The following is a 20,922-nucleotide window of genomic DNA, read 5'->3' as shown; positions in this document are numbered from 1 at the left end:
TAATAAAATTCACTCACACTGTCGAACCCTTTAAACGAATTCCACGTAACGCGCACTAAATTCCAGGCACGATTCCCACGATATCCTTCGGTACAGGTTAAATTTCCTTGAACCGTCTCCTACGCGCGACTTCGGCCGCGATATCGCGCGCGCAGTTTCAAATGCGACGCACCGCGCGCTCCGCCCGTGGCAGAGTATCGACTCGAATCCTGGTTCGCGGCTGAGCCTCGAACGTGCCGCGAAACCCCGGTAATCGCGGAATCCGAACGTTTATTTGGTGTCGGCGAGAGGCTTGGCGCCATCGGCAACAGCACGGAGCAACGAGGCACACGCTGTCGCGGTTGCTCGCGGTTTCAGGTTGACTGGCTGACTCGCTCGCTCGGATGTTCGCCGCGAAACCGACGAACGAACGGCCATACCCCACCTCGGTGGACACGACGTGACGTGGGTCTTACGAAGTCACGGCGTTGTACGAGTTCTAGCCGCGGATCCTACGGTTTCCCGACCAACTGTCAGCCGCGAGGCCCGCGGAGCTGGCTGGAACCGATCAATTTCGGAATCCTTACGTCTCGATCGATTTGATGCACTTTCGCTCAACCGATTAGCTGTCATGATCTTTATTTAGGGATCGTGACCACGACTCTGCCTCTGTGTCTTGTCCGTCACATTAGTGTTTGTCTAATATTTTGTCAAACATTTTGATATTTGACAGTTAATAAGTTTGAAAAGGACTGCTTCATGGGCCTGGATTAACGGACCACTTCATTTTTGTATACCCACATTCTCTGTGAATCTGGTAATTGGAGACTGGTTTAAAGCTTTCACTTTGATATTTTTCAAATTACCCAACATTTCTACGGTATATCCATGCACGCTCGTTATAAAATGAACAATTGTACGGAGGTACGCGGAAACTAAAATCATTATGGTTTTTTGCTCATTACAGCCACGATCTCGCTTTGAACGTGCTCGTTATAACCGAGTTCACCTGCATTTATTCTGTATACCAGATGTCCACAGAAAGATAGACAGAGCACCCTGAAAAGTGGAAAAAACATCGATCGATACACACTGACCGCATTCCTTCCCTCTTCCACCTTTGGAATTCGATTGCACCGGAATTCAAAGCGTTGGAATTCCATCGAGCCCGAATTTAAGGCGCAGGAATTCTTTCGACTCGAACTCGATGCGCCAGAATTCTTTTGAGACGACTTTGATACGCCAGAATTCTTTTGAGCTGACTTCGACGCACCGCAATTCCTCCAAAACCAATGATTTAAAATTTCTTTCAGTCAAATTTCTACATTTTCCTAGCTATCTGCGAGTCAGCTGGAATAATAACGGAATGTTTTGATATTTTGACACGCGCATTTTGCAACTAGTAATTAGTAATCCGTCGCATTGCAATGACGTGTCATATTTGTGACGTTGTGTACGGTCCAAATGTAGCAAACTCGAGTCATTGTTACTGCGCGTGGCAGCGTTGATGCGTTGCTATTGTCAATGTTTGAACTCTATCAGTGGACGGGACAGGGAGAGGGGGTGGAGGCACGTGCATTTGACTGGGAAATGTTTCATCACTATAGATGCACCGCCTGTCCTTCACAGATTTCTGTTGCACTCATTCGTGCATTTGTAATGATGCTACAGACACGTTCCCGAACCATCCATAAAGTGAAACAAATTAGAATATTCTTCAACTTAAATAAAATACAATACATTCTGTACAGGAATAGAATTATATAGAATCGAAGTATAGTGAGAAAGGGGACAGAAGTATGGTCAAGGAACGTTAATCTCTTCCTCGATAGCGAGACTTTTGCAAGTCACTGGAAGTGATTGTTATATACAGAGTGTCCCACGTAACTGTGATCACGATTTTTCAACGACTTCCGACTATTTCAGGAAGACCGTGGTATAGGAACTTGTACTACAGGACTTCAATACAAAGCAAAAAGCAAAGTTTACAAACGAATAATGCAGTACCTATTTAAAACAGTTTGCCTTCGAATTGTACCCAGTTCCAGCCATTGTTGCTTAGTTTCTACTCGAAGTAAATAATTAAATCGGTAAATAATTCAACCATGGAATGGCTCTGGGTTCTGTAAATTCGATTTTCGAGGCACTGGCGTGGAAATGATCGATGCCCTTCTCCCCCTTCGGGGCTAATGTGTTGCGAAACGATTTTTTCTCTTTTTTTTTTTTCTTCGTCGCGCACGATCGCTGAATCGAGATCGAGCGAGATGTCCACACGAGCGAATTCGAGCGTGAAGCCGGTAACAATGAGCGAAAGTAGCGGCGGGCGAAAGCAAATGCGATACACAAACGGTGTCGTCGGTGTCTGCGCGTCGGGACGCCTAGCGTTCTGCTCTTATCTGCGATCGCGACTCGCTATTACACGGTCGCTTCCGGGCACTGGACGCACGATCAACCGACGCTTTTCACGCGACATCGCGACGAAAGGGTCGAAGACATTAATTCGCTTCAATTTAATTCGATTCATCGACGAGATACGTGCTCGACGATCAGCAAACTCGCCTAAGTCTTGAGGGAATATTCTGCCCTGGAACACAATTTCTCGCTGTCTCTTTGAAATTTTTTGGAAGGGAAACGGTCGAAGATTTTTGCATCGAGCTTCAATGCATATATATAGATACACGTTCGAGGGATATCCACAATTTTTTGCGTGGAAAAATATTCAATATTTTAGAAATTATGGTAATGTTAATGAAGGTCCGTGCTCCACCTGATATACCGATCATTTAAAATAATTGTAACTTCTGAAAAGGTACAAAAACTGTGTAATTATCCTGTAATTGCAATCTGACGTGTAATTTTATCGTGGCAAACGGGATCAGATATTTTGCTCGACTCTGACCAAAATCAGGGCATCTTAATATCTTTTGGTGGAGAATTTCGAGCGGCAAATGGACGCGATCGCATCTGCTCGCGATTAATTAGATCGAGAAGGGTTCCGATCGTGGAACCAACCGCGCAATCACGGAAAAGAGACGACCGCCAATATCATAACCGCGAGAAACGCTCGGTTCAGAGCGGATCGAATCGATAACGTGATTCCGCGCGTGTCACGGACACGAGTAGACCTTCCCGGCCATTCGATGCCGACAGAATTTATCGGGTTCGATGGTTCCGTCGTCAAAGCGATTACGATTAACCTTTGGGGATTCAAGCGACGCAAGCCTACAGGGTGAACTGTTTAAAGGGGAACGTGTCAATATTATTCCTACTTATAATTATTCATTGTAAACCGAGACCTTTAAATAGGCACCAAAGACCCGGTGCCTGAATCAGATTTGAAATTTCCCGCCATTTTGGTACCGCGTTGGTTTGCAGGAAATGTAACCTGTTTAAAAGTTTCTAGAAAACTATCGAAATGTATGGAACTAAAATTTTTTATATACTCGACAAATTTAGTAATATTTAAATAATAATATTTACCTGTAAAAAAATGTTTTTTTTTTAAATACACTCTGAACAAAGTACTGGTACGGAATGGGTAAATATTCGTGCAATGTAAGAAATTGCACGAGAAGGAAGGAATGTTCGTAAAAAAAATCGCACGAACGATTCCCAACTCTGACCAACGTCCCCGACTGTGTGTCTTTACGTAACGAGTTCTGATTAACTCGTACCAGGCGGAGACGGTTCGTCGTTTCGCGGCAGAAGAAACGTTGTTCCGAGGAGTGTACCGCGAACTTCAACTCGTATCCGTACACGCCTAATGGACGCACGCGTGGCGTCGAGTACACACGCCGCGCGCAGGCCGATGAGGAGAAAATGTGGAAAAAGAAGCCCGATGAAAACGGGACCGAATGTGACGAATGGAGGAGCAAAACGGAGAGAGAAAGAGACACGCGGAGACTTTCGCTTTGGATTAGAATGTCTCGAGGAGCGGGAGAGCTTGGCCTTTGCTCGACGACCATTTGCATTCGTGGAGGTTAATGGATTGCGGCAGAAAAAGGAACTCGATCCTATCCTTTCGATCTGAACGCGCGAACCAGGCGAAAACGCGACTATGATCTCTCTTGCTTTCAGTTTTTTTTTTTCTAGCGATTTCAGACAATATTTAAGATCTGGTATACAAAACCTTCTCGAGTCTTATTTTAACACGATAATAATTTTTATTACCGAGTTTTCTAAACTAAAAAGACACGATCGAAAAATATTATTGGTAATAAAGAGAAATAGTGTGATCTGATCGTACATGAGCATATTTACAATATTTTAATTTCGTTCCAGTAAAAGGGATTGATATAGCGGTATATGTATATCAGTGAATGACGTCAGGGAACCAAACAAGAAATCAATGTTGTTCGCGTAGGAATTAGCAGGGGCAATAATACGATTAAGAGGATCACGTGTGCTTGTAACTAGATTTATATGGTAGAGAACAAAACGTCAGTCTTGTTCCCATATACTGGGTGTTCCTAAAGTAAGTGACCTAACTTGAAGGATCTATGCTTATAGTAGCGACAAAAACATATCACGCAAATAGAAATTTGTAAATGCTTTCTTTCCCAGATACAGACCTCGAAACCTGTTCATCGAAGAACAGATCATTTCTCGGGTAGGATTAGTATTGAACAATGTTAATGACAGAATTGGTTAAGCCTATTTAATGTGTCAAATCAAATGAGAATTTGTGTATAAACACAAGTATTTTTGGAGCACCCAGTACGTGAGTGGCGCGTGCAGATTAAGCAACTCCGAGCCATTCTAATTAAATCATACCAGTTACGAGGAAGAAGTAACCTGGAAGAATCCCTCGTATTCGTATTAATTCGTGTGAATCCACGAAGTAGCCAACGTCGTAAATTAAGTGCCTAGAAGTCAGGGGAATTCCCCGGCGTTGCTAAAAAATCAAAGTACCACAGCCTCGGGGGGCAATTTCGGTAAATAAAGTAATCTTCCCTTAATTGATCTCGTTGTGCACGATCAAGAAACCGACTTAATTCAATTCTATGGCCGTGTCAGGGCCGCGATTCTCCATCCTTCGTGTAGCTTCGTTAATCCCACGCTATAATGTCGCTGAAACATCGTACGAAAAAAATCGACCTCGTCTGACCCGTGGATTAAAAGTTCGATCTTCGTTTTTCTTAATCCCGAGTTAGACGCGTTAAGAAACTGTGCAAAATTATGGACAACCAGATTAAAAGACTGATCTTGATCTAGGGAAAATTTTAACGGTTGAATGGAAGATAACTTTGCGCGCGAAAATTCAAAATCGTACGACTGGCGACGATGATTAAAAGTTGGACTTTTATTCATCTCGTTGGGTTTGATTGACGAAGAGAATATAACCAAAGCCGGAAACAAGGAAGTTCGTTCGCTCAGGTGAAATAGAATCGAGGTCGTGGTACGCGAGCTGTGAAACGAGCTTAAGGCGCAATCGCAACGACCGTGTCGCCGTCTGCTCGACTGTGATAATTGAAAATCCTAGAGGGACTTGAACGAACGCGATATCGTATACCAGAAGCAGATATTGGTAACATAAATCGAATATGGCCGTAGAAGTAAACAAATATCAATAAAAATTCATAAATGCCAATAATTTTGCGATCACCGTGAAATTAATCAATTTTTATATGCAAAGCGGACAGTAGATTTCCATTTTGATGCGTTCTGAAAATACTATCATGATATACCTTCAATTATAACAACGTACGTACCGTACAATACAGTTTTCGTTCCCAAAAATTTTAAATATATTTGAGGTTAGGTTTTTAAACTCCAATCAACCTTGAAACTCCTTTGTGCAATTATTTTCTACTCGATACGTCCATAATAATAATGTCTGGATCGATTTTAATAAAGATAGGAACGAAAAATTGTCCCATTTCCATCCGCCATGTTTTTCGATGAAACGTTTAATACCCGGACACGGGTTTCCGCGCATGCGCAGTCACCGTAACATAACCTTAATTGACAGGACGCGTCGGCCAATTTTCCAACTTACGCAAAGACCGTTTTAAATGGTTGCAGGCACGAAAAAGGCCTGTCGCGTTTATCAGGAACAATAGTTAGCGGCATTCTGCGCACGTTCGAGGAAAAGATCATCGTTGTCGCGTGTGTACACGTTGTTACAGCGTCACGTGCGCCGGGTGAAAGTTACACAAACGTGGAAAAGTCTAACGACTATAATGTACGCAATTTCCGGGCATCCTACGGACCCATGCACCGTTTTCCCAATGAAAGTCTCCCCCGCCCATCGCGATTTATAGTCACGAGAGAATTTCCAATGTGTCCTAAATTTCACACACGAACGACACACGATTTAACGTTACTTCCTACACGATTGATCTCCCTCTAATTTAAGTTCCGACTGTCCCTTCCTGTTTCACATTTTCGCCACCAGGTGGCCGGGGTATAGGGACTTTTTTTTCTCGGTACTGAAGCAAACGACTGGACAAATAGTCGCAAACTTGTCTCGGTGTCGTTCTAAAAAGTTAGTGTAACGCGAATTTTGTCCCTCAAGTTGGAAATTTTCCTCGTAGCTGGCGGAAAGAGCGGCCTATAATGGGTCCAGTAAACAAATGTATTATGCATAACACGAAACATTTCTCGATTACGATCTTTTCCCGTTTATTTTCCGTTCGTTCGAGCTTCCCTGTCCGCTGGTTATTCTCGCCCTGAATTCTCAGACACGAACGTTCCAGCGAAATCCTGATTAGCATCTTGACGATGCAGATCCTGATCCCGATGATCATTGTTGACGATAGGGAGAGACACCGCCAGTGGCGCGCTCTATTTTAATATGAAAAGAGAAAACGCGGAGGGGGGATCGTGGCTGGAACCGGCAGCTATAATTGTACGAAGTTGACGTCGGGCCAACTTTAGGGAATAATATAACGTAGCTCGAGGAATTTCGTAGGTTTTGGTTGGAAGCGTCATGGCGCATGCAGTAATCCACCGACGATTGTCCTCCAGGTTCGCAAAACTTGTAACAAAAAACCACCGTCTACGTACACTTTTTTTTATAAAACTACACTTAAAGTCGAGGACGGAATACGCGACGAATTAAAATATCCAAACCCTTTGTTACTATCTTACGATTATATTTTAATAACGCAGTTTAGTCCAATCGGGCGTCGCACCGAAAAATCGAAGCAATTATAAACCCGTGGCGAACTGAATCCGCGGAAAAATTTTAATTAACGAAATTCGAGACGAGAGCCCACAATTGGCGCGAAAATTTATCGATCCCGAAACCGTGTCCAATTAGCGGGATTTTTAATTAAATATTCGACCGTGATTGTCTCGTAAAATAAAAGTCAACCCCCGTGGCAAATTAATAATACGAATTCAGACGTCCGGAAGATTTAGTCAAACGTAACCGTGTAAAAGCACTTTCTCTTCCTGTTCCACATAAAGAATTTAACCGCGCAAACTTCTCCTTTTCTTCGCTTTTATTCTTACGCCGCAAACCGAGAACAAGCAATTTGCCGGACGAAAATTGAACGGGTAAATATATAGTGCAAATTGACAGACGGAGGTAACGAAGAAGCGTAATGAAGACGTAATTGATGGTCGACTGTGAATCAACCCGTAACCATAATAAATTACGTTCCAGCTTCCTATTACGCCGATGCATTTTCATTCTTCCCTGAATGTTAAGGTTATGTTAACAGACCGTCGTATCCGTGCCTCGAAACGTGTTCATAATTTCATAACTTCGCAAATTTGCTACAGCAAATACGCGCTATTATTGTCCATTCGTTGACTCTAACTGTTTTGAGAAGCTAGTATTTGGGACAGATAAAATAATATAACAGGATAATGAAATAATTACGAATTAATGCGTTGCAAATATTCAGATTCTAATCTTGCCTATATCTATTCTTCGGGATCTTTCTAGGCGCCTGGAGCCTCGTCTAACAAGCTTGCAGCAACACGGTATAAATATACGCGTAACAATTGAACCGACATACGATCTTTTAGCGGAGCGATGCTAAGCGATCGTTCCGCGAAGATTACAAGTGCGCGTCGCTGCTCGAGGAAGAGAACTGTCTCACTTTCTGCTCTATTATTCGCTTCCTACCGGCGCAACGTTGATACCGAGTGCAAACAGCAATTCCCACAGCGTTTACACGTCGTTGAATTCATAGACGTCGTAAAAACGTGCAAACGCGTTTAAACCTACGCGCCACACGACACATCCAACCGAAACGAGTCGTTTCGTCGAAAGAATCGATCGATCTTCTATGGCTTCCCCCATGCAAGTTGCTTCCGTCGTTTCAATGACAATTCAATAGTCTCCAATAAAAAGGATGCGTTTATTTAACTTACTTCGTGTATTCCATTTGTTTCGCGAAAACAAAGTTCGTCCAAACTAGAGACTCTAACCTAACCTAGAATGCTTTTTACTTCGTAATTGAAATGGCGGTAAAATTTGAATTTCAGAACACAGTAGGAACGTTAACGATTCGTGAAATATCGAAAGGGAATATTTTCTAAACGAGCTGATAAATTTCTATGTTCTAAATAACGTCTTCCATCAATCTTTCCTATGATTACGTAGAACGAAACGATAGACACTTAATAATGCAAGGCTCCGTGATCCACTCATAACCTTAATCTATTCTACGAAAGTCGAGTTGATTCATCATGCGAAAGTTTGATAATTATTCTGGTACAGAAGTAATAAATGCATCGCCGGCCTTTTATTCTCGTTACGAAACAATAATATTTCCTTGCACTTCTTCCTTCCCGTACTTATCTATCTAGAGATCCTCGGTTTCAATTGTTTTATTACAATCACACCGAGAACAAATTGCGTCATACTCGCATTTTGTGCTCCAACGAAAAGGATCCAATTAAAAAAGTCTGCTTCAAGATTAAGTTACGTGACCATCCAATTTTTACGGGAAACACTGTGAATCGTGGAGCCATTTCGAAGACAACAAACCCATTCACATCTCAGCACGGACAAATTCTACTTCCATTGTAATCGTTAAAGTTATGTGTAGCTATCGAGCATCTTTTGGACCACGTACAGAACTGTAGAAGCGATTCTACGAAACTTCCCATTCACATCGGTCCGCAAACAAAACGCACAACTCCTTGACCACCTAACATTTCAATAAAGCATCGTTCTACGAGTTCCAAAGCATACATATGGAAAAGTTGTATCATTTAGATAAAATTAAACATCTTTCTATCTCACTAGATGTTTTATTCGGCTACGTAGCATCTTCGGATGCAGAAAAAGGTTCGACTCGATTATCCCGTTCACATCCGTCCGGTACAACCCATTGGAACGGCTGTTCCGGGCTAGAATCGACACAAAAGCTTTCCAAATATCGCGGAACGGTAACCAAAGTCCCACGGATTCTCGACCAAGATTTTCACCGTGCTCCGGGCGCTCGTCGACGAATCGAATTTTCGATTCCATCGACGAAATCGTGTTACGTCGGTCGATCGATCGCGGCAACGGCGCGAGCTGTGACACGAATAAAATATCGCCGCGATTCCAGCGAATCCGTCGCTTTCTAGGACGGTCTCGATCGCGACAGTCTCCCGTCAACGCCTCGGTTCCACCGCGTGAATTTTCGAAAGCGCAATGAGACCCGTCCACCAATGGTGTTGTACCTAAGCTTGTACAAGGCTCCGTCGGCATTACGATGCGAGACGTGGAAACGGAGAGAGATGAGTGGGGACGAAGAAAAAGGCGGGAAAACGACCTTGCCTGTAATAGTGCACTGTAAGACTGACCTAGTACGAGCTGACCATTCACCGATCTGATTACTTATAGGCGAGGATCGTGCCGGATGCAGCCACATCATCGATACCGATGCGCAACTACAACTTCTCCCCGAGTTATTTTCTCTGCGAACCACTTCTATTTTCGTTTAAGGCTTTTAACGACAAGCAGACCTTGTTTTAAGTTGCACAGGGTTTATCTAGATGGCCACGGCTACCTGTACTTAAGTTCACTCGTGGAAGCTGCAGACTTCATCCAAGTCTCAGAGATTCTCTCAGAAGGAGATTATTCAACAGGCTAACTCACACATAACGGAAGATACACCTAATAGAACATGCCTTAAGCTATGGTTTCATCGGTCACTTAACAATTTATGTAGCCGAGGCTCTACTTCTAGCCACATTTTCACGGGCAATAATTTATTTAGTTGACTATGGCTATCTGGACTTAAAGTTCTTCCATAGAGGACCAAGACTCTAGCAGACTCTATCTTAGGCTGAGACTCTCAAATTAGATTCCCACAGGAGGCTCAGGGATTTAGCTAGGTGATTAGTCGATACGCCAAACCACTGTGTTTTAACAAACAAAAATTGAAGAGGAAGATTTTTCTCATGGTTTCATAGTAGAAATTTCCCATCGAACTATGTAAAACCGCTAACTATTCCTGGTTACGTAATACCCAATTTCAATTTCAATTCTACCACGAAGCGTTCGTTTCGTTTCGACGTTGCGCAGTCAACGAACTGTCAACTTCCTGGTAAACAATAACAAACAATTAAGATCCGGGGTTCCCATTACGCGGCGAATAAAAGCAATTTTCACAGCGGCCGAAGCAAATCAGCCGCTGAACAGACGCGAACCGACGCCGGCACCGTCGTAATTAAGCTCCGTCGTCTAAACTAATTCCATCTTTCCCACGAAATTATAACACGTAACGCCGTTTCGCGGCGCACCGACTCATTGTATTACGTTCACGCGCGTCGCTGATTCGTAACGAACAGAGCCTGGTTTAAATCGTTAGTTTCCCTGTCCTTCTTTCAAACAGATTCTCCATTTTTCCAGATACCTATCCACAACCTAGGTCGTTCCACCCACTTTTTTCCACATTGCAATTTGTTCGAGTCACAACATTGCTGTTGGAAAATTAGTGATTCGTCCATTTGATAAAATTGAACTTAAACGGTGGTTGCATTGCACTTTCTTACAAAGTTTGGTGGCGCATGGAGGTCCTCCTGAAAGACTGTAAAAGAGAAGCTGAATAATCCGTGCATATTTTTGAGATAATTGAGAAAAATGTCGCCATTGCCAGGAGATTCCACGAGGGATCTGAGAGTGGCGTTCAGCGACCGATCCCAAGCTCGGGATAAACTGAGAAGCCGGCTAGATCCTACAGAGTTTTGTTTCACGCTGGAAGAAATAGTGTACATCTGAGACCACTACTCACTTTACACGTTGGTTTCGTGGTTGTTCACACCGTGCATGCGTGTGTCATCGTACGATCCTATTCTCCACTATACTCGACGAGGGCTTACCTGCAATAAAAACAAACACACGATTAAAAGGTGCCACGGATTTCTACTCCGCTTCTAATACATCGAGTGATCGAAATCGACCCGCTAAAACTATCTCGATCCTTCATGGTAACTTTTCAAACTAATAATTTTATTTACATTTGCACCAATTAATCCGTTATATGTTACTGTAACGTACATCTAAGTATGTACAAATTTTTGCTATTGCAAGCTGCACGAGCAGGAAAAACAATTCTAAGAAAAGGCAATTTTAAAACAAACAACCGCGGCAAAAGCAGCGAAACGACCTCGAATGAATCATCGCTGGAAGCGTTATTTTCCCCGACTGGTACCGCCAATAATTTATGCGTCCTCGTCTGTCGACGGATAGCGCCTAATCGCTCGAAAGGCGTAGAGAATTTCGATTCCGCGCGTCGAAGAGAATTAGCCTATCTATTTCCTGATTAATCGCCCGACGCGAGCAGCTAGACGTTCGTTGAAACGAGAAGAGAGACGGAGATACCGTGCTCTCGGGACGATAATCGGTGAGGAAAGAGCCTGCCGGTGGTTTACCTGTAGATGCATTTCCGGTAGAACACGTCCAGGCACATGATAGCGACGCCCGACACACGGAAATCCGTCGATCGTTTCGACGCACGACATACGGGAATAATCGAAAACGGAAAGAGACGCGGACGCGACGCTCGACGACGATCGCGATTCTGCGCGCCGAGAAAACTACTTTTGTCGAAAAGAAAAGGAAAAAGAAAAAAAGTATTGTTACGCTGCATTATCTTATCTGTCCTATCGCTACGATATATTTGTCCTCGCGAGCGGACTACTGACGCGGGAAAGTTGCTCAGTTCCGCGTTCGACGAAGGCTGATCGCGAGATCTGGGCTAATTGAGAGGACAGGATGATCTAGATTTGAAATTTTCTTCTGGATCGAGGAGTACGGACACTGCGAGAGCTAGAAAGAATTTGGTAATGGGTTCGATGGTTTAAATAGAACTCGGGGTCGTCGTACAGGTAAAACCTCGATAGTTGCACGTGGGCTTCGTTCGGTGCATCGTGTCGACAAATGGAAGGGTCAATTATCAGAAAGTGGAATTAGTAATAGATTCTGTGATTATGGACTACTAATGCCAGTGGACCAGACAACATAATAGAACCACGATAATTGTACGTAAAATGGCCCCGTGTTATCGACCATCTCCGAGGACCGAATATTATAAAGTTTCCAAGAGATTTGTAGGACTGAAACTCCGCTGACTCTGTAAATGGATATATTTACTGTGGTGAAACTGAACATAAGCAGAAAAGGAATCTAAATAAGTGAAATTAGGGCAGAACGAAAGCAAACTGTGTGAAATTATGGAATTGGAGAAAGTGGAGCTATCGTGGAAAAGATAATTAAGTAAAAATAAGTTAGCAGTTCTCTCATAATATTGTCTGGCGATACCACGTTATTCGGAACTATCGATTTTACACTACACAGACTCTTATCTTCTGGTTTTATCATATTATCAAATAATAGAATATTATCGTTCCATTTTATGGGCAATGGTGCTGCCACGATAAACACCTGTTATCCACGTTTTACGTAACATAAAGCGTGTTAAATAACGATACCGCATACGTAATTTCTCATGGCTGACGTTACGTTGTAAATCAATTTACGATATAGTAACGTAATTATGAATCTTCACACCCGACGCCAATAATGACCTCCCCCCCTTGGCCATTATCTCCGCCATCTTGCTATGCTGTTCTAGGAATATTATATGCCACAATACCACATGCATTGCGTCTTTTCTTTATAATTAACCATTCCAATTGTCATTTCACGATGGTAAAATTTATATTTAGCGCAAGTTCGCGGATTAATCTTCCTGAATTTGTCCACATTCCACTAAACGTACTTCAACTGAATCATTCCGCCCCAAATACCACTTGTCCCCGTTTTTATCTTTCCTGGTTTGACATTTAATCAATTTAAGCGCCGCACTCTGACGTTTGCGTCCTCTGCTAAATTTCACGTTCGTATATTTTCCCTTAATTCAAAAACTCAACGAACGGTACTTTAATTTCAATTTGCTTCCACGAACTTTGGGTAATTCGAAATACGTAGTTGTACGACTACAACTGGGAATAGAAATTATTTACATACTTTGTTTTATTATATATGGGTCACACAGGGAGCTGCTAAATGGTAATTGTTTCTAAAGTAAAATTCACAAAATGGTAATTCGAACGGTAACGGAATTTATATCCTGTAAAGATAACGCAGAATAATTTATTGGAATTTGTACAGCCGGAAGACGAATAAATAACGTTTCGGTGAAACTTTCCACTTCCCAAATCAGCGATTTGCATTTTAAAACGCCCCCGATTACGAGTTTCACGAACGATATCGACTTATTCGCCCAGGATATCATATTGTTCCTGGTACGCGGAGATCGACAATTATCCGATACCCTGTATCGTCAATGATAAGTACGAAATTGCTTATTACGCCCCCTCCAATCGTCATTCTCTCAATAGTGACGTAAATCAAATAATTATCGTTCGATACCACTCGACGTGCGCCACTATTCGTATAATGGTTCGTTCGAACCAATAAAATGGCAAACCATCGATATGCCACCGATGCAGAAACACCCGATTAATTATTGATTTTTTTCACGGTAAATCGAATAATTTTTTCCGCGGGAACAATCGAGGATATTTATTTTAAACGCCGCCAAGATCTCCGAGCACCAATTACCTGAATTGGAATTTTTTTACACTCGCCATTTTGTCGAGTGCTCGCAATCCCCGATTACTTTCTATTATTATAATATTATTATTTGTGCTTTCTATGACGCGAAACTTCCATTGAAAGCACATTGAAGGGGAAGAAATAAACCATAATTGCTAGGAATAATCGCTTAGCCGACACGTACACACGATGGCCGAGATAACTTCGTGCGTTTGACAGGAAACACGTTGTGTGGCTGTTTCGTGGAAATTATATGTTGCACCCCACGAGCGCGAGGGTGTACGAGCGTTATAAAGCCTTCGTCGATCAATATACCACCATGATGTTCCACCGTCCGTCGATTTGTTTCCCATGAACCTCGTCCGCGTACGCCGTCCGCCGAACTTCGTCAAACTTTTTATTTACTCTTCGGCGAGTGTTTATTCTCGGACAGAGATGGGCAAACTTTTATTCGATAACGTATAAAATCGTGTAGAAAATTAGTCGCGACGTTTATTCGATCGAATAATTAAATTTCCGTTCCTTCATTGGGAAATATTCGACCACACGGTTGTTTAATTTTTACCGCATATTGACTTTACTTGGTTACCATCATGGCGGACGAATTATTTCGCGCCATTTTGAAATCGAAGTCAGGTAAATAAGAAATAATAAATTAAGTTAGGTTAAAAAATCTGATTTGATGAAGGTTTGTACGTCTATCTGCAACGATGTTTGCTCGCAAAACTGACAGGCTACTCCGATAAGTAGTGCCAATACAAATTGAGGTTAGGTGTGGAAAACAGCAGTCCTGCTACTGAAGTATTTGTATACTTTACAAGACGTTTAATAACAACAACAGTATCAATTTAACGAAGGAAAATATTGATATTAATATTTATAAACGCCACGCTAAAGTGAAACAAATTTTTATTTGAATACCTAACGTGTTTTTTGTTTTACTGAAAACAATTTTTAATTTGCATCGGGATTTATGCACCTGCAATTTTACGAATACATAAACGTTGGCGCTATCTTTTATGTATGCGTACGCGTGTTTATGGATAAATGTTTATTCAATACGCAACACAATTCTGTCGGATGCTTTTGAAATAAAAAAAATATCCATAAAAAACTTCCCGTTCGATGGACTACAATTTATTCTATTTACTTAAAAATAGATCCACGATATTTATTCACTTTTGTTATTTTTACACGTTATTTATTACCTTTCGCGAAAACGGTCGAAAATGGCGCCAGATTTCGATACCACGTATCGGCGATAAATTATTTCAACTGCTTAAAACGAGGCCAGAGGCAATAAAAATTGACGTTGCAATCTGTTTTCATCGTTTTTTGCTCGAGACACCGGGTACCACGGAGCAATTAAAGACGCTGTTCTTTCCGAGCCACTTATTTCGCTGCCATTTGCCAAATGTGACGGAATAACACATGGCGGTGTATAAAATGCACGTATCGCGGAGGGTGCAAGGGAAGTAACGACGAATGATTCGAGGGGACAGAATCGCAGACGGATGGGGTCGAAAAAGGAGCAGCCAAAAATCAATAGCACGATTCCTGGAACTCTTCCACGTGCTTTCTGCCGCCTCGATAACGAAACAGTACCACGTTCCACGAATTTTCTTCCATTCTGCGCGCACTTACCCTAAACGAATATATTTCTCGGTTAAAGCGAGCCGGAAAATTTCAAATTCAATTCCGTTTCAATTTTTCCATTCCCCTCGTACAACTTCTCGCTTCCAGAGACCAAGTTTGTATTATGGTATCGAGAGCTTTTATCGTCCAGTTACCTCCATCTTTATCTTCGATAGCTCAAACAGCCCGTTATCAAATGGTAATACATATTCGTAATACGTTCTTCCGTTGGCCTGGAAATGATCCTCGGCCGTTTTAACTTTACGACCCCTTCGACGATCTTCTTCGCGCGGTTGATAAAAATTTCTTATCGTTGTAGGCTAATTTTCAGCATTCTCCCTGTATAGTTTGCAAATGTATGACGTGCAAAACAAGTGGACGAGCCCACGCGCGCGATCCAAGGTATTGACATTGGCTCTTTTCCACGAGATCCAATTGTTTTATTATGCAGCTACGGGAACTCGGTTTCGAGGATTGGCACAGTTTCAAGTTTCGCTCGAGTCGACGTCCACGATGCTCCCGAGACGTTTGTCGCCGACCCGTTTCCAAACACTTCGTAGTGGTTCACTGTGACACGCGACGAACGACATCCTTTTATCAATGATACAGCGTCTTGAAATTTCACCACGGCCGTTCCCCCGTCGACCAGAATTTAAACAGACGCGTACGCGTATTAGAGTCTACAACTGCTTCCTATTTTGTCACGTGTATTAAACAGGACGCATTCTCGTGGTCAATTTTTATAACTTTGACCTATGGGTTAGATCACGAGACTTGGATTCTCCTATTTTTCAGGTTTTCAGAACTTCCGTCTGTCAACTTGTCACAATCCCTGTCCCTCAAGTTGTCACAAGCTCTGTCTTTCAGCACAGCGATCAGATTTCGCGTACTCGTTGCTCGATCCCAATGTGTGCGACAACCTGAGAGTCAGTATCCGACCTATCCATCTGTTTTTCACACAGAGAGAGATCCACCATGACAAATTCTTGGCTCGAAGGGTTCTCGCGGCAGGTTCAAGAGGGTCCACGGCCACAGAAACCAGCATACTTTCCCGCGTACTATTTTCGTGTGCACGCAGCCTGCTATTTTCGTACACCTCGCGCAACGAGTCGTGGAAGGAAGAGGGTTGACGAGGGCTGACAATACGACGGTCGCGGAGAGAGACCCTACGTTGGTCGGAATCGATAGTAGTCGCACGTGTGATTTCAGGTTACGCGGAGCATGAACCCCCCTCGTTAAAAAGGAATTCTCCTTCAAGGTCGAGAAATAATTCAACGGCTAATCGTGCATTTTGCATATTCCAACCGCCGTACGACGGCTGGATAATTCGTTCGTCGGCGAAAAGTATACGTATAGGGTGTGCCTGAATTATTAAACTTCGCTGACACGTAAAGCGAGCAGAAATAACGAGAATCCAACGATACCTGTTCGTTTCTTCGATTCTCAAAGTCCTTTCACCGACTCCATCGCGCCACGGGAGACAAGGTTACAGACAAATTCAATTAACGGAAACAAACACGCGTCTACTACTATTTTAATTAAAAAGATCAGACGTATTTTCACATGTTAATTGAAACATCGAATTGTACGTTTTCTGAAGATGTAAGTGAAAGGTTTGTGATAACATTTCCTTTTGGTAACCGTAATCGCTAACTTTCTATTTCATTAATTATATTTGTAGAGAAATGTTCGTGGAACAGTGAGAATCGATGGTGGAAACAGGTGTGGCGATAGGTTACGGTTATCGAATTGCAAACGTCTGCCGTGGAGAGGTTGTTTTCATCGAGGCGAAACGTGGAAGAAGTCGACGCGCTCGTAAGGGCGTCAGTGGGTGATGTTCAGCCCACGCGAAGACGCCTTGTTCGGTCATTCCGAGGCTGCTAGCCCCCGCGCCACACGCGTATATCTAAGCACGCGTGTGGTAACAACTGGCCTGTCTCTCCCATGCATCGGTAAAAAGAGCTCTGTTCCCCGTTATTCCCGAGGCAGCACTTGCCGTCGATCGTACCACCACCGCCGCAAGAAATATTCCAACGGTGCCTTTCATGGTCCTATTATCTTGCGGATGGAAACATCGGCGGACTTTCGATTTTTCTCCGCCTCGTTTCTATATTTGTGTGGATCGATTAGAAATGGAACACCTTGGGTAGCTCTTCAGAATGTGTGTCGACTGGTCGTCGAGTCAATATCGCGACGTTTCGTTCGATCTTAATCCGGAACATATACTCGCAATGTAACTGATATCTATGAACCGTAATCTAATCGATAATAAACACTGTACAGGTATAGCATAGTAGAGAATATCTCAACAGATATATAATATAGCTTAACAAAGAGCTACCCACATCAGCCAAGTCCACTTAGTATTGCAGACACGAATAATTCCCAATGTCGTTAGTTGTGTTTCTATAGGTCGACTAAAATCAGCGCATTCTATAGATTTTGTTTAGAATTGCTCTTTCCACGTTGCCAAGAAACATTTCTGGCAACTTTCGCGAGCTTACTATTCCCAAACGAAGACAGAAGTAATCTCCAATTTTCCCTATTGCGCTATATTTGCATGGATCGATCCGAAAGCAGCACACTCGGTATAAATTTTTCAGAATATCGCGGTTCGATTGGTTCTCAATCCAATACCGTTCACGATTCCTTTTCTCCGGGCGACGTCGACATCATTTTCTGCATCCTGTCTTTGTGCAGGATCGACTATTGATTGGCCATTGTCGACGCTTTTTCTGGGAATAATAACCAGGCGCGGCCCAATTTTGATTAACTGCGTCCGCGTGTCGTGAGTGCGCGCTTTTATTAACTTCTTCTGTCTCGCGATGATTAGCGACAAACGCCAGCCGATTCTTTGTGAAAGCAAAGGCAAATAGAGCATGCGCGTATTATCGTGCGCCCGAACGCCGAGGATTTGCAACGAGGTCGAAACAGCACGAATGCTTTTGAACGACGAAACGTATAGTCGAACCGAAGAACGTTCTTTTGTGACGTCTATCGGTCCTTTACGTCATTCCAGTTCCAACCGTCGGTTATCTGTTAATCACGGGACCGTGGAAATATTAGCATGCGGCAAACCTCGATAATTGTCCAATATTTACAAATATCATGGGTACCTTACAGTTTTAGACAAATCATTCCTCTTATTATATTAACATTTTCTAGATAATCATACATATGGAGATTATCATAACATTGTGAATTTTTAGATTATCCTGTTTTTTCCCCGCCATATTCACGGTATTACTTATCTTAATGATTTCACTAGAACTGTGGGTTAAATTGCTTGAGGAAAAAAATTTTGATTACATTATTTCACATGCGTTCCTTCCATTAGTACCAATTTAATGGCATGGCTATTATCACAGTATTATTAGCGTTCCGCTTGAGAATCGACCAACTTAAAGAGCAGGATATTGTACGTTCCATCGAATCGCCGAAGAGAATTCTACTCGCGTCTCGGCGATGTTTCTAAATAATTAAATAGCCGAACGGTTCAGTTTTATTTTTAGTGTAAGTGAATTGAGGAGTTCAATTTGCAGAATAGGTTAAAGAGAATAGCGCGGTTTTGTGAAAGGTGGAGCGACCTCGCGGTCGGTATGCAAAGCATTAGGCGAACGATCGGATATCTTGCACAGATACCGTTCGAAAATGAGTTTTCAGTCGGTGGAAAAAGTGATCGCTATGAATTCCTCGATATACCATAAATCGATACGGAAGATAGAACACATATATATTCACTTATTTACAGTGGAATTATTTTATACAAAACAAGCGAAAGTTCAATCTGGCACTGACCCACGATATCTATTAATCTTATAAAAATGTGTAATGTCATCTGGGGTTAGGTCAAAACAACAGCATTTTTTTAGCAAGAGCTTGTGTAACGGCGGCTACTTGGTTCATAGTATCCACTGGCTCCGAATAACCTCTAAAGTCATACATCTATATTTTCAATATCTGAGTTTGTTGCACCATTGTGCGCCATCTTGGTTTCAACTCGTTTACTGAAACTTTTGTTCAAATTATAACGCGAAGCAAAGCATTTATAATTGATATCGGTAAAAGTAAATTGTCAAATATTATTACTGTAATAGAATTGATATTAAAAATTTAAAAATTAATTATAACAGAGGGGTTCCATCGAAGCGGTTGAAATAGACCACCCTGTAGATAACCGTGAAGTGGTAGCAGGTAACTCAAACACGCGTTCGCGAAACGTGGTCGAGGAAAGCAAACACGAAAACCGTGAGAGTACGTCATCAAATTTTCAACCGACAACGCGCGTTATTAGTTCAGCAAACGCGTACGGGCGTTCTTTCGAATCCACCCGGTGCGCGATGCAATCGAAACGGCGATCCTTTTACCTAGCGTAACCGCGACCCACGCGAGATTAAATGGCAACTCGTGTAATCACGCGAATAAACCAGTTTCTGTGGCTGGTCGCTATTTGACGCTCGCGTTCGATGCCGTGCCAGATACCGTCTAACGCGAGCGATCGGAATCGCGCGACTCATCGCTTTCCGGGCAAAATTAACTTTTGTTTTCCCCTCTGAAACGATCTACGCGTTCAACAGGCTCGCTATCGTTTCTTTATAAGTTCAAAACGATGGTCGGCTACTTTCATAAGTCAATAGTTTCTACTGGTCGAAATATATTTCAATTACAGGAATTAATGTTCCAATTTATTATAACTTGGAGAATGTATTCTTAACGATCACCGCCCTCGTTACATTCTTTCCGCGATATTGGGGTTCTACCACCCTAAGTCGTAGGCATAATTGATCATCGCCCCATACACCTGGGACTCGTATTCCAGCGACCCCAAGTCCCCATGGATTCTAGTTCCAATTCAGCAGAGGTTACAGTCGGCTACAAACGATACAAAAGATAGCAAAAACCCAATCGAGTTTATTATAGCTCAGAACATGAATCCTGACGGACCTAGGCTTGCATTCTTTTCATTTGTGACTGGTATTCCGGATACCCCAAGCTTCCAAGCTAGCAAAGGTGGTACGTAGTCGGCACATCGAAAAGCAACAATCAGGATACTCGATAGGATCCGAGACAATACAAAAGCTACGAACATTGAGAACGGGCATCGGAGACGAAGGTGCAACGCGGTTCTAGCAGCGGAGGCGTTTGCCAACCGCGACGAACCGGTGACCTTCGTCGAGCGTCCCAGAAATTCCTCCGGGCGACAGCATGCAAAGCGTAGGTTCTTCCACGGCTCTCCAAGCCTCGGTGTCTCCCCTGTCAGGGCGGTGACATGTCAGAGCCACGGTTGCACACGG

General features: G+C 42.8%; 1 protein-coding gene across 5 annotated transcripts in view; it reads right to left on the bottom strand.

Moving 5' to 3' along the window:
• The window catches only part of LOC122396381 (IQ motif and SEC7 domain-containing protein 2), an 81,006-nt gene that overhangs the window by 36,834 nt on the left and 23,250 nt on the right, over positions 1–20,922 (bottom strand). The window contains exon 2 of one of the 5 annotated variants that reach the window (XM_043394718.1): positions 11,166–11,253. The exons of 3 other annotated variants lie outside the window; for them this stretch is intronic. The gene's annotated coding sequence lies outside the window, so the exon portion shown is untranslated. Of the gene's footprint in view, positions 1–17; positions 1,111–11,165; positions 11,254–20,922 lie in introns of those variants that run through there. One more of the 5 variants, XM_043394715.1, reaches the window with a different exon arrangement.

Source organism: Colletes gigas, unplaced genomic scaffold, assembly GCF_013123115.1.
Source record: "Colletes gigas isolate AHSC1104 unplaced genomic scaffold, ASM1312311v1 Colletes_gigas_Sc00007, whole genome shotgun sequence".
In the NCBI taxonomy this organism is placed as follows: Eukaryota; Metazoa; Arthropoda; class Insecta; order Hymenoptera; family Colletidae; genus Colletes; species Colletes gigas.
The sequence above is the reverse complement of the archived record's forward strand: the minus strand, read 5'-3'. Positions and strand labels throughout refer to the sequence as shown.